The 11306-nt window shown below is 48.1% G+C and overlaps 1 protein-coding gene across 1 annotated transcript in view; it reads right to left on the minus strand.

Annotated features, from left to right (window-relative positions):
• Positions 1–11306, minus strand: part of LOC116216923 (uncharacterized) — a 34438-nt gene that overhangs the window by 4203 nt on the left and 18929 nt on the right. The gene's annotated exons all lie outside the window — the stretch shown is intronic.

The following is an 11306-nucleotide window of genomic DNA, read 5'->3' on the forward strand; positions in this document are numbered from 1 at the left end:
CACCCCCCAGCCCACTTTGGCCACCATTTTCTGAATGGCATCACCACACTGGGCCTGCAGCTGGGGGAGTTTGGCATTGTCTTTAACAACTGCAGCTGCTCAGAGCAAGAAGCATGGGGAAAACTGGCAGTCTTGGTGTGTAGTCCCACACACATCTTATTTCCAGCTCCACGTCTTCTGCTCAAGCAGTTCAAGACAGGAACAGACTTCAGTAACCCATGTTGAATGCTGTACGTACAAATTCTTTCATTTCACTGAATTTCAGTAGTAGACGCTGTAGCCTGAGGCAAATAATTGCCTACAGAAGATGCTTTAGTATCTGAAATGGAACTGAAGCTCATTGTTACAAATAGTCACATAATTAGGTTAAAAGGGAAATAAATTTTGACAAAGTCAAGTTCCTTCCTGTTCTGAACACACGTGTGCAGCAAGGGAAAGTTCATTTAGCCTGGGCTTGAAGCTGAAAAATAATCTTAAAATAGCAAGCGGGCCCCAGAAGATAATAAGTCGTAATTATAATTAACCCTCTAAATACAAACGTATGAAGCTGAAATGAACTCCACAGCCATGTTTGCCTTAGAGCAAGAAGTGGGTCAGATGTTGGCAGGGAAAGAAGCCTATCAGCAGCAGCATCATAGATGTAAGGAAGAACAGCAGTTGCACAGCTGTTCTAAAGGCACAGCATTGAAGGAGTACAGTGCTCAGATCCTGCTCTGACTCTCAGCCCAGGTACACCAGGATAGGATCAAAAGGCTTTTAACAGCTCACTTAAGTGGAAATTAGGACCTTAAATTGCAAAACAAGATCCTGCAGTCTCTTGTATTTCTGCTGCCTAAACTCTGTAGGCGATTCTGATCTCAACCTTTCATTAGCTCTAAACAGAGCACGTGACACAACTTACATAATCTTAGATGCTAGTTAGCATTTAGGGTTTCCCTTTAGTTCTCAGAGAAAAACAGACAAAATGGCAAAGGTTATCTCCAAGAACAGGCAACTAAAACAATCATACCATATCCGTGCCCATTTCTCCTTGGTAACTAAAGGAGCCCAAAGCTCTGCTGTATGCCTGAAGCAGTGAAAATTACCAACTCTACGTTATTTTTCTAAAGGATGATGGTCTTGATCGTTAATCAAGCACAGAGTGCTCCTTTGGGCCCCAACAGGACCCCTACAGACTCTTAAAGGACTCTCCCCAGAGCAAGGTACCTGCACTGCATAGCTGATGTCTATGCTAGTGGTGTGACCAGAGGTGATGCTGAAGATGAGCATGACTGCACTAAGGGCAAGAAGGAGCTGAGAGCCTTGGCCTGAGCCATGGGCAAGTGTGGGGAGCCCAGGTGAGGCTGCTCAGGGCTATTATGGGATAGCATAATAATTAGCATAGTGATTTTGTAATTGGATGCACCTGCTGTCAAATGTCACTGCTATGAAGCCTCTCAGACTTTTATACAAGAGATTGAGTCACTGTTCCATCAAGCTTCCTTCTGGCAGGCCCCTAAAAACCCTTCTTCCCTTTCCAGTAAACCAACATTGTTAGCACAGTAGATGCCTCTTCGTTCTCCTCACCACCACCGTAACTGTTGACCACAATGAGAGACTGTGGCCTTGTAAATGTGAGGCTGACCCTCAGCAAGTCTCCCTGGCTTCCTCTGAGCACAGAGACAGGACACACCTGCTGACAGTTTTTGATGACAATCTTCACCTCTCACAGTCCAGCTCTGCTGCCTGCTGTTGTACACTATGCCCACTGCATGGCTGACGTAGTGAGGAGGCCCTGCAAAAGCAGGGGGAGGCTGAGAGGAACGTGGATTTCCACTGCAGGAGCCATCAACCACAGCTTTGGCAGCAGCAAGAGCCAAGCCCTGAGCAGCTTCTGACAAAGCTGTGGTGCTGGTGTGAGGAGGTCCCTGCTTCTTCCTGGCCAACTCGAGCTGTGCCAGGGCTGGCATCTGAGCAGCTCCCCAATCCTCTAGCAGTGCTTGGCACAAAGCTTTGATCCACCTCATCTGTAGCCCTTCTCAGACTCTTTCTAGGACTGCTTAGAAAAAAAGCCCTAGCAGGAGCAAAGGAAGGATGGCACAGCACGGAATCCAGCCCTAGTGACTGTTAGGTTTGGGACAACAAGCACAGGAATGAGGAGGTCTCCCTGTCCTGCAATGCAATGTGTGCATCCCAATTGCGTGCCAGCTGACTTTCTATAGAGACTGAATAGATAGAGAACCAGCTGCTGTTTTGGAAGTGATTTGAGACTGCCATGGTATGCTGGACTCATTCTGGTTTTATGAAGGGTGAAAGGCCCTAAAATCTGTGAAGACCTTTTTGCAGGGCTGTGTGGCGATATGCTGGTGTGGCACAGCTGCATCCATCAGCAAAACTGCAGAGCAGTGAGCCTCTGCGCGTGGGGTTCTCTCACTCGGGCAGGCAGCTGCAGAGGCAGAGCTGCATAAACACCGATGGGAAAGGCTGCGTGGGTAAGGAGACCAAGAACATGAGAGATCAGAAGCCTTTTGTCTCGGTACTTTGTGTTTCTTGCACCCTTTGTGTGCAGAACAGAGCTGATAGCGCTGTCCTGCCTAATGCTGAGCCCTTAAAGGTCAATGGGTGTTCAAACAATTCATCAGGGATGTTACATAAATACACAAACGAGTGTACTTCATCTCACACCTCAGGAGGGTCCCAACCTGCTGTCTGAAGAGCTAGTAACAGTCACAGCTGCATGAAACAGTGTGGGCTGTAAAGCTGCCTGCAGCACTGCGATAAATATATTGAGGCAGCGCAGCACAGAGCTGCAGCATTACAGCCACACTGCTGGTTGTGCAGGAGCTGAGCTCTGAGTGCAATGTGTGCTGCGGCAGCTGCACCGTGCTGTGCTCCGTGGGATCATCCAGGGCTGGTGTGAGTCCCAGCTGGGGCAGTCACACCTCGGTCTAATAAAGGCAGTGGGGAGTGCAGGACAAGTTTATACAAGAGGACAGAGGCCTCCCAAGCACGTTAATCCAAAGCAAGGATGTTGAGAACAAATGTGAAAGCTCAGTGAATTCGGACCAGGTAAACCTGTGTTCATGCAGCTGCTTTGTTGGTGTTCTAGTGTTAGCAATCTTTTGCCCAGATTTACTCTTTTAATGAGAAACAAGCTGAGAGAAATTTGTGTTGTTCTTAAAGCTCAGTTTGGTGACCTGCATGAGGAAATCTCTCAATTGCCTTCAACAGTGATCAGCTTTCCATCAGCAACTTCATGACCAAGCAGCCAAAATGAGCTTGAAATAAGGACCTGGGCTTCTTAGAAGTGGTTTTGATCGAACAAAGGTACCAAAACTGCAGCCATATACAGCCAGCGTTGCCATGGATGTACCGAAGAGCTGCAGGCACTTTGTGCTCCCACCTGGGTCCATGGAGTTGTGCACAGGCCCTGAGCTGGCCCTGCTCGGGGCAACTCCTGCCTCAGACCACCTGGAAAGAGCTCCTTCACACCTAATGGGGAACTTAGGTGGCCCAGTCCCCATGCTCCCAGCAAACATCCTGACAGGATCGGGCTCCACTCAGAACACAGCTGCAGAGATGCTTAGGCTAAACAAATGGAAGCCATGAGCCTGGCAGCTGTGGTGGTGCCCATTGTCTGCAACGCCATCGGAGCTGGCATTCGAGGTGGGCTCCCACCCATGCCTCAAGGGAGACTGCCCTCAGTACCACGCCTGTCACTTATTCACTTAAAAAGGAAGGGTGCCTTCTCCACCCTTCCTTTCTCAGCTCTTCCAGTTGTGCTGCCAAGAGTTCAAGATACACTGAGTCAAACAAAGGAGGAAAAGGTTGCATCGTGGGCTCAGCTTTTCCTCTGAGCATCTTGCTTTGCTCTCCCGAGGAGCCTTCATCTCTGGGGCCAGAGGAGAATCCCATGAGCTGCAATGAATGGAGCGTGCTTCACTCTCCCAGCACCAGGCATAGCAGTGCTGCTGTGCAAGGACAGACTGATATGCTGGCTGTAGCCCCAACACACATGGGCGGAAAACAGCCACGTACACCTTGGACCAGTTTCAGAAGGAAGTTATATATAGCTGTACTTGCAAAAGTAGCTGTGAGATGAAGGGCAGCCGAGACTTAAACATGTAATTTTCAAAATATAGCTGTAACAGTAGAGGCTGTTGGCTGCGGGAGGAGATGAGTTCAGATCTTTATGGGAAAGGGCTCCCATTTAAACAGCACAGCGGTGGAATGCCCTCCCTCCATCTTTTGGCATAGAGGACAGAAAAACAATGACTTCTCTCAGCTGCAGAGCTTCTCTGGCTTTAATTTATGTTTCAGGAAGAAAAAATAATGTATTTTCTGCCATCACCCATTCACTCCTCAGGAGAATAAGTTTAATTACTTTTGCCAGTTTTAACAAGAAACCACATTGCCAGCAAATAGCAAACATTTCCTGCTTGCAGGTTTGGCTGGACTGTGTGTGAAGTCAGTCCTGACTCTCCCTGCTCTGCAGCTCAAAGCAGACTTGGCTGTGCCCAACACCATCTCAGTGCCAGACTACTCAAGCTCACCATCCCTCTATCCTCCTGCAAACTGCTCTGTTCACTGCTCAGGATTTGCTCATCCTTTTCAGCACACATCACTTCCTACCTGCCAGAGCTGTCTGAACACACATAGGTTACCCACAGCTGCTGTCAGAGCGGTGAAGCCCTCCCCAGCCCTGGCCATACCCCTCTCATTCTCTCTCTGGAATTTGGCTGCTGCTCTGACACATATTGCATTACAGCCGCGCACTCCAGGGAGGGCATCTCTTTCCTTCCTCTGAAGCATCTGCTGAGGCTGCTGACAGAAGGCAGGACACTGCTCTGATGAAGCATGATGCCTTCTGCTCCGTGGCAATCTAATAAATAGACACTAATAGAGCTAACTTGAAATCCCTGATACAGGCTGTACAGCACTTCTTCCAGCTGTTAGTTCTCCTCCCAGTCAGAAAGGGAGAAATAAGAATCCCTCTGATATCTTTGCATCCTGACACCTTTGTTCTGCTGAGCAAAGTTCTCACATCACCGTGCATGCCTTGACCACAAACCAGGGTTTTTTTTATTTAAAAACAAAAAACTGCCTCATCGTTCTCAAGAAAGGACGGTTGCTCTGTGAGTACGTGAGAGGCAGCTCCCCAAGGCAATCAGTTTTATCATCTACGGTGGCGAAACTTGTTTTTATCTATGTGCAAAGATGTTGAGAAGTAGGGATGGGGGTGACGTCGGTGTGGAAGAGGAACCTGAGAACTGCCTGCAGGTCTGGGAAACGTTTGCATTCTGCTTACAAAGAGCAAACAGAAAAACACACCCCAGAGGGCTTCAATACGGCTCAGCAAACCAAGCAGACAAGCAAACCAAAACCCACAGCCAGACACAGCCTGATAGTCTGGCCTGAAAGGAGAAATTGCAACAGCTGCATGCAAAGCTGGTTCACAGCCGGAGCCCACGGCTGCTCTTTGCTCTGCATTGCTGCCCAGGGTGCAGGAGGGCTGCTGTGCTGCTTGGAATTACAGGGCTCTATGCCATGCCCTGTGACCAAAAGGCATCTCCCACTGAGTTCAGAGTGGAGGAGAAACAAAGCATTCTCTCAGCCTGGCTTCCTGAATGCTTTCTCTCTTTAACTAATTCTTGGGATGTCCTACATGTGGAGCCCACCCAACAGGTTTAGATGAAAAGGCATTATCCCAATCTCCAGGCTGGATGTGGCTCTGGGCAGCCTGCTCTGGTGGTTGGTGACCCTGCCTGTGGCAGGGAGGTTGAAACTAGGTGATCATTGTGGTCCTTTTCAACCCAGGCCTTTCTATGATTCTATGATTCTATAATCTCAAAGGTTTTCTGCCAAATCTCCCAAGTATTCTTAAAGGACTTCATTTGAAAGCAACAAAACCTGAATTTTATAAGGCAGGCAGAAGCATGAGAGATGCTTGGTTCCTCAGGAGGTGTAGAATGGTGTGATCTGGCTTCTTAGTGTTAGCTAAACGTGCAGTGTGCGTGGGAAGTCATCTGCGAGAGGTGTTTGTCATTAATGCCCTTAGTGTTTGCACACACAGCTCAGATGCACTTCGAGCAGAGCTGATTTCTTTGCTAGAATTAAGCAGCAAGCCAGCACTTCAGCAGTACAGTATAGGGAACTGGTGGTTTGGTATAATCCATGTTAAGGGTAGAAAATTTAAAAAAAAAAAAAAAAGGAGAAACTTAAAAGGTAGAAAACGGTGATAAAAAGTAAGAAAAACAGATGTAGCTGAGTCGTGGCATCCCAGAGTTTGAAGGGTGCTCTTTGTTTGCTTTAAACATGGCACAACTGCAGAAAGCTGTAGACATAATTAAGATACTGTGTTGTATTTCCTCTTCAATTGTCACAGAAAAACTGCGTCTGGTGAGTGAAAGACAAAACTAAGCAAGAAAATAGGGGCGGGAGGGGAGAAGGAGACGACCTAAATACAGAGATACTGGAGAAACCATCAAAAGGAGAAGTTGTGACTGAAACAAATCAACAGGGCCAATGCACTGCCATTGCCAAGGAAATCTTGACTCCTCTATCCAAAGGAAACTGCCCATAACCGTACAGGCTTACTCATTGCTTCCAGCACACAGATGGAGCTAACAGTCCCCATGAGATGTGAGCAAAGGACAGCACTCGCCAGGCTGGGAAGCAGCCCCAGCACTGACATGCATTCCCTTGGCTGCTGCCCTCCCACTGATTTCAGAAGCCCAAATCCACCTCTTTGTGGGACATCACAGCTCCTTTCCAATCCCCTCCCCAGATCTCCTCTGCCTGTTTGCCGGGAGCTTGCTGTTCTGCAGGACTTGAGATGGAGCCCTCCATACCCACAGGAAGGAGCAGCCTTGGCACTGATAACTAGCAGTACTCAGCTTTGGTGGAGTCCAAGCAGTTCAGCAGTTTGGCATCTTGTTACATGCTGCAAGAATAACAGCTTACCTAGGTCCTTATAAGTAAAAGAGGAGCACTAGGGGCCCTCTACCAGCCAGCAGCTCCCCCAAGCAGAGCTGGAGCATGACTTCACTATCAGTGGCTTTGTGGGTAGTTGCTGATGTCATCAAACTTGTTTTTTTTTCTCTGAAGAGGTTTACAACCTGACAGCTAGGCACGTGCCTAGGTAAGTGTTCATGTCCATAAGGCACTTCGTTTGTCTGACAGATCCCCCTACCAGCCTTGAACTGCACGAGTCTACCAGAACGGTGGCAGCTCTGCACAATGGCTGCAATGCAGACCTCCCTTGGGAAATAACCTAATTGTAATGCAGTGTGGTCCCACAAAGTGTTTCCGTCGCCCTACTTCTCCCTCTTCGTGTAGCTGTACCCTCCCCTGCATCCCTATCAACCCTTTCCTGTCTGGGCCTTGGGTAGCGCTTTCCAGTCTACATTCTTCTTGGCCGTGTCGGTCAGCAGCAGCATCAGTGGCTCCTTGGGCCTCAGACCCTTCTCTATATGCCTGAATATGACTCTGAAGGACAACCAGTGAAGTTACAAAGAATTTCATCCTCTTTCAACTGCAGGTGGCTTTGGTTTAGGGCAGGATGTAGGAACGGATCTTGTATGGGATTAGCATTAGTGCCATGCCTCTTCCAGTACTTCAATATGTCAGTTTAGCTGACTTGCTTTGACATTTGCTGTCCCACAGTTTGATTTGCGTACCAACCTCATTTGTGGACGTTAGCAGCCTGACCTCAGTCTTGTCAACTGATTCCTGTTTTTCAATTTATTCAAGATCTCTGCTGAAACATTTGCTGCTGTCTGCCCAGCTGAAGTGAAAGGGGAAGCACGATGAAGTACAGGAGTGGAGGGGCTCATGACTGCTGGAAGGGTATTTTCCAGCCTCAGGAATCCCCCCATAGAATTAAAGCACTGTTTTTGTGTTCCAGTTCACATGAAAACGCTTGCCTTTCACTTCACAGCCCACAGCATCACGGACAGCATTCAGGACATCGGCACACCAGTGGCTGCTGAAGCATCGTTGTTTTCCTTCCAGTCTTCTCAGTGCCTGCTCCTCTGCCTTTCTGTGCATGCCAAAAGCATGCTGTGTGCTCCAGTGCCTATAGGCAGCATCACAAAACAGGTGGGAGGGAACTCCTCTGGCCTGTTTTGCAGAGAGGAAGCAATGCAAAGATGCAAATAGATGAACTCAGAACCATGGATCTTCCCACACTGGTTTCATGAACTTTCCACAGCAGAGCCAGGCTCTTCAAAGCTACAAAACCTGCTGCCTCGAGCAGTAGCATGAGCTGTGGGGGATGCCCCAGTGGTCCTGCACAGGTTGAAAGCCTCCTTTTCTGAAAGCCAGCTACTGTATTCATGTAGGTTCTCAATGGCAACATCCTGAGGGCGAACTGCTACATGCCAGGATCGTGGCTTTCATTAGCACTCTTCTTCTAATTGGCTTGCCAATAGTAGGTGGTTAGTCATGTAGGAGTTGCCATAGCTGGCAGGTGATTGCTGCAGAGCTGACCTAGCTCCTTTCATACAATGATCTGGTACTGGGAGATGGGAAAAACCTCCTTGGACTGCGTGACCTTGCAGGTCTTTTCCAACTTCGGTGATTCTATGATTCCATTCCTTGCAGCAGTGCATGAAGAGCTGAACCCTCACACAGAGCTCTGCAAACTCTGTCATTCGTGTGACATTTACACTGAGTTGGGTCCTGCAGGAGCACTGCTGGAAACAAGCACAGTGCTCCCAAAGGCATGCTGGGATGCATTCAGGATGTGGGCAGGTAAGGAAACACACACAGGAGTGCTGGAGCTGCTGTAGAGCACGGGTTACTTACAGCTACTGACACCCTTAGAAGCAGAACATTTGCAATCCTCTTGGACAAAGCAGGCAAAGCAATTAAAACCATCATGCTATGACAAATAAGAAAGCATTCCCTCCTGGCCCTTCCCTCCTTTTCTTTCATTCTCTCCAAAAAGCCAGAGGTACCGTGTTGGGGGATTTGGAACTGGGAAGGACAGCAAAGAAGTTTCAGCCCGGGCAATGGATAAACCTATTTTTAGTGGCATGGAAAATGCTCCTCAGAGGCTGTGGATTGCTACAGTGTAAGAGACGTTTCCTCCTTCCTAGTTTCTGCTGAAATAAGAGAATTTTAGAAGCAAACAGCAAAAGTGAGAAAACAACCACTCCACTGGATGACTGCCTGTGGCTGCTTTGGCAGCAGCATTTTCTTGGGGGAAAATCCCAGTGCCACCCAGTTCTGGGGGTCCAGGGACTCAGCTGGGGTGCATGAAGCCTGAGGTGTGCTGGCAAGGGTTCACAACTCCAAAACACAAAAATACCACCAGGTACTCCAAAATTATTTCTCCCAGGACACCTCTTTCCCCTATGGCTGTTTCAATTGTAGCCCTCCAAGGCAGGAACGATTCCCATCATGGGAGGGGGGGAGCTGGAAGCAGCACATTTTGAAATGCTTGTCAGCGTTCCTCTTTCTGTTATCTGATGGAAAGGGGTTTCGAATAAATAACGCATTCATGTCCTTCAACGTCCACATCTGCTTTTCGCTTCCTGGTTGCACTCCTATAAATAAATGATTATAACATGTAAGGATGATGCACACATAAATATAATTATGTGACATATAACATATGTGTGCTACCTGCTACGTGCTGCACGTATCATATGTAATAAATAGATATTAAAACCTTATATATAATTTTTATTTAACACATTGAATATTATTATTATTATAGTAATAATAACTGAACCCCCACAGCTTCCCAACCCCAGGCAGAGCCCAGGGGATCCTTCTCACTGCTGAGGCAGAGGACAGCAAGGTGAGGGGTGCTGCAGATCTCCCTGCACTGTGTGTGTCCTGCCCTGGGTTCCAACTCCCACATCACTGCTCGTGGCGTTTTGCAGGAGCACAGCTCTCCTTTCCTACAGGTCATCCTGGTAGCAAAAGTTTCTGATGAGCCAAACCAGAACAGGAACAATTTCCAGCATGGTATGCAAACTGAAGTGTTACCTATATAATTAGGGCGAATCTATGGGGAAAGCACCTCTGTAACCAGTATAACTGTCTACAAAATCCCTAGAGTATATTTAGTTTTATCAGCAAAAAACCTCTTCCTCACTCCCTGCCTGCATGATAACACACATAGGAAACTGACACGCAGCACATCTCTATTCCCCAGATTCACACCACTGCCCTGTCCTAGCACTGAGCTCCCTTAGGAATGGCAGCACGGAATTGGAGTGATCACCCGAGAGGGTTTTGACTGTATTACTTCAGCCAGCTCTTACAAAAGCCCAGACAACAAACATCCTTCTGTTTGGGACAGCTGAAAGCATCCCCACTTTACAGCTGGGTCAGCATCAGCGTGAAGAACTTCAGCAGAGCAGATCTGCAGGTGCCGTGGCTGGAGCTGTTAGAACTGCCGTGCTGTTGCTGTGCTTTATGTACAACCACCTGCACTGAACATAGAGCCGTTTGTGTGCAAATTGCTGAGCTGTTCCAAGCCTGGTGTGCAAGAAGAGCTGTTCACACATACGCAGTGCACTTCTACAATTTTTCCTTTTATTAGAGCTCACTTCGAGGTGGGCAATGTGTTCCATGTACCAACACGTGCTCTGGTCAACTTCATCTCTCCTTTGCCCAAAGAGCATGGCTTTGGCTCCAATTGGTCAAGTTTATGAGCTGAGTGAGGCTGAAAGGGCTGCAGAAGGAGGCTCATGCAGATATTCCACCTGCCGGGGGGACAAAGGTTGTTTCCCAAATGTTGCTCAGGTCCATCATTGCTCCTGAGGTTCTTTCCCCTGTCAGGCTCTGCCTTGCTGAGCTGCAGCACTGAGTGGTGCCCACACAGGACAGGCAACTGCGACTGGATGAATTCCAGCTGCTACAACAGCTTACAAACCAGCTAAACAGGATGCACTGATAAACGCTGCAGTATTGGCCAACAGCTCAGTATTGCTTTTCATCAAGCCCCTGTAAATGATTTTAAAATAAACATCTGACAATCTTCTGACTTCTAGCAAGCTCCTTTGACAATTGATGGAAGCAGGGCAGCCCATAAAGCACAGCAGGGCATTTTAAGGCTGTTCACTGTGGGCCATAATCACCTGAATTAGAGCCATTAGTTTTGCATCCTTTCATGCCCACTGTCCCCCATCAGGGCATGGGCACAGCAGTGTTCCTCTGCACACTCTTAAAATTCAATGGATTGGAGAACCAGAGGGCTGAGCCCCATTTAACCCCCCAGATTAAAGGTGAAGTGAGATTTCACCCCACTGCTGGAAACACTTTAAGTAGTGCAACCACTCAACATTTCTGGCAGCAGCTTCAGTGCCTCT

This window comes from Meleagris gallopavo, chromosome 9 (genome assembly GCF_905368555.1).
Source record: "Meleagris gallopavo chromosome 9, MGAL_WU_HG_1.1, whole genome shotgun sequence".
NCBI classification, from domain to species: Eukaryota; Metazoa; Chordata; class Aves; order Galliformes; family Phasianidae; genus Meleagris; species Meleagris gallopavo.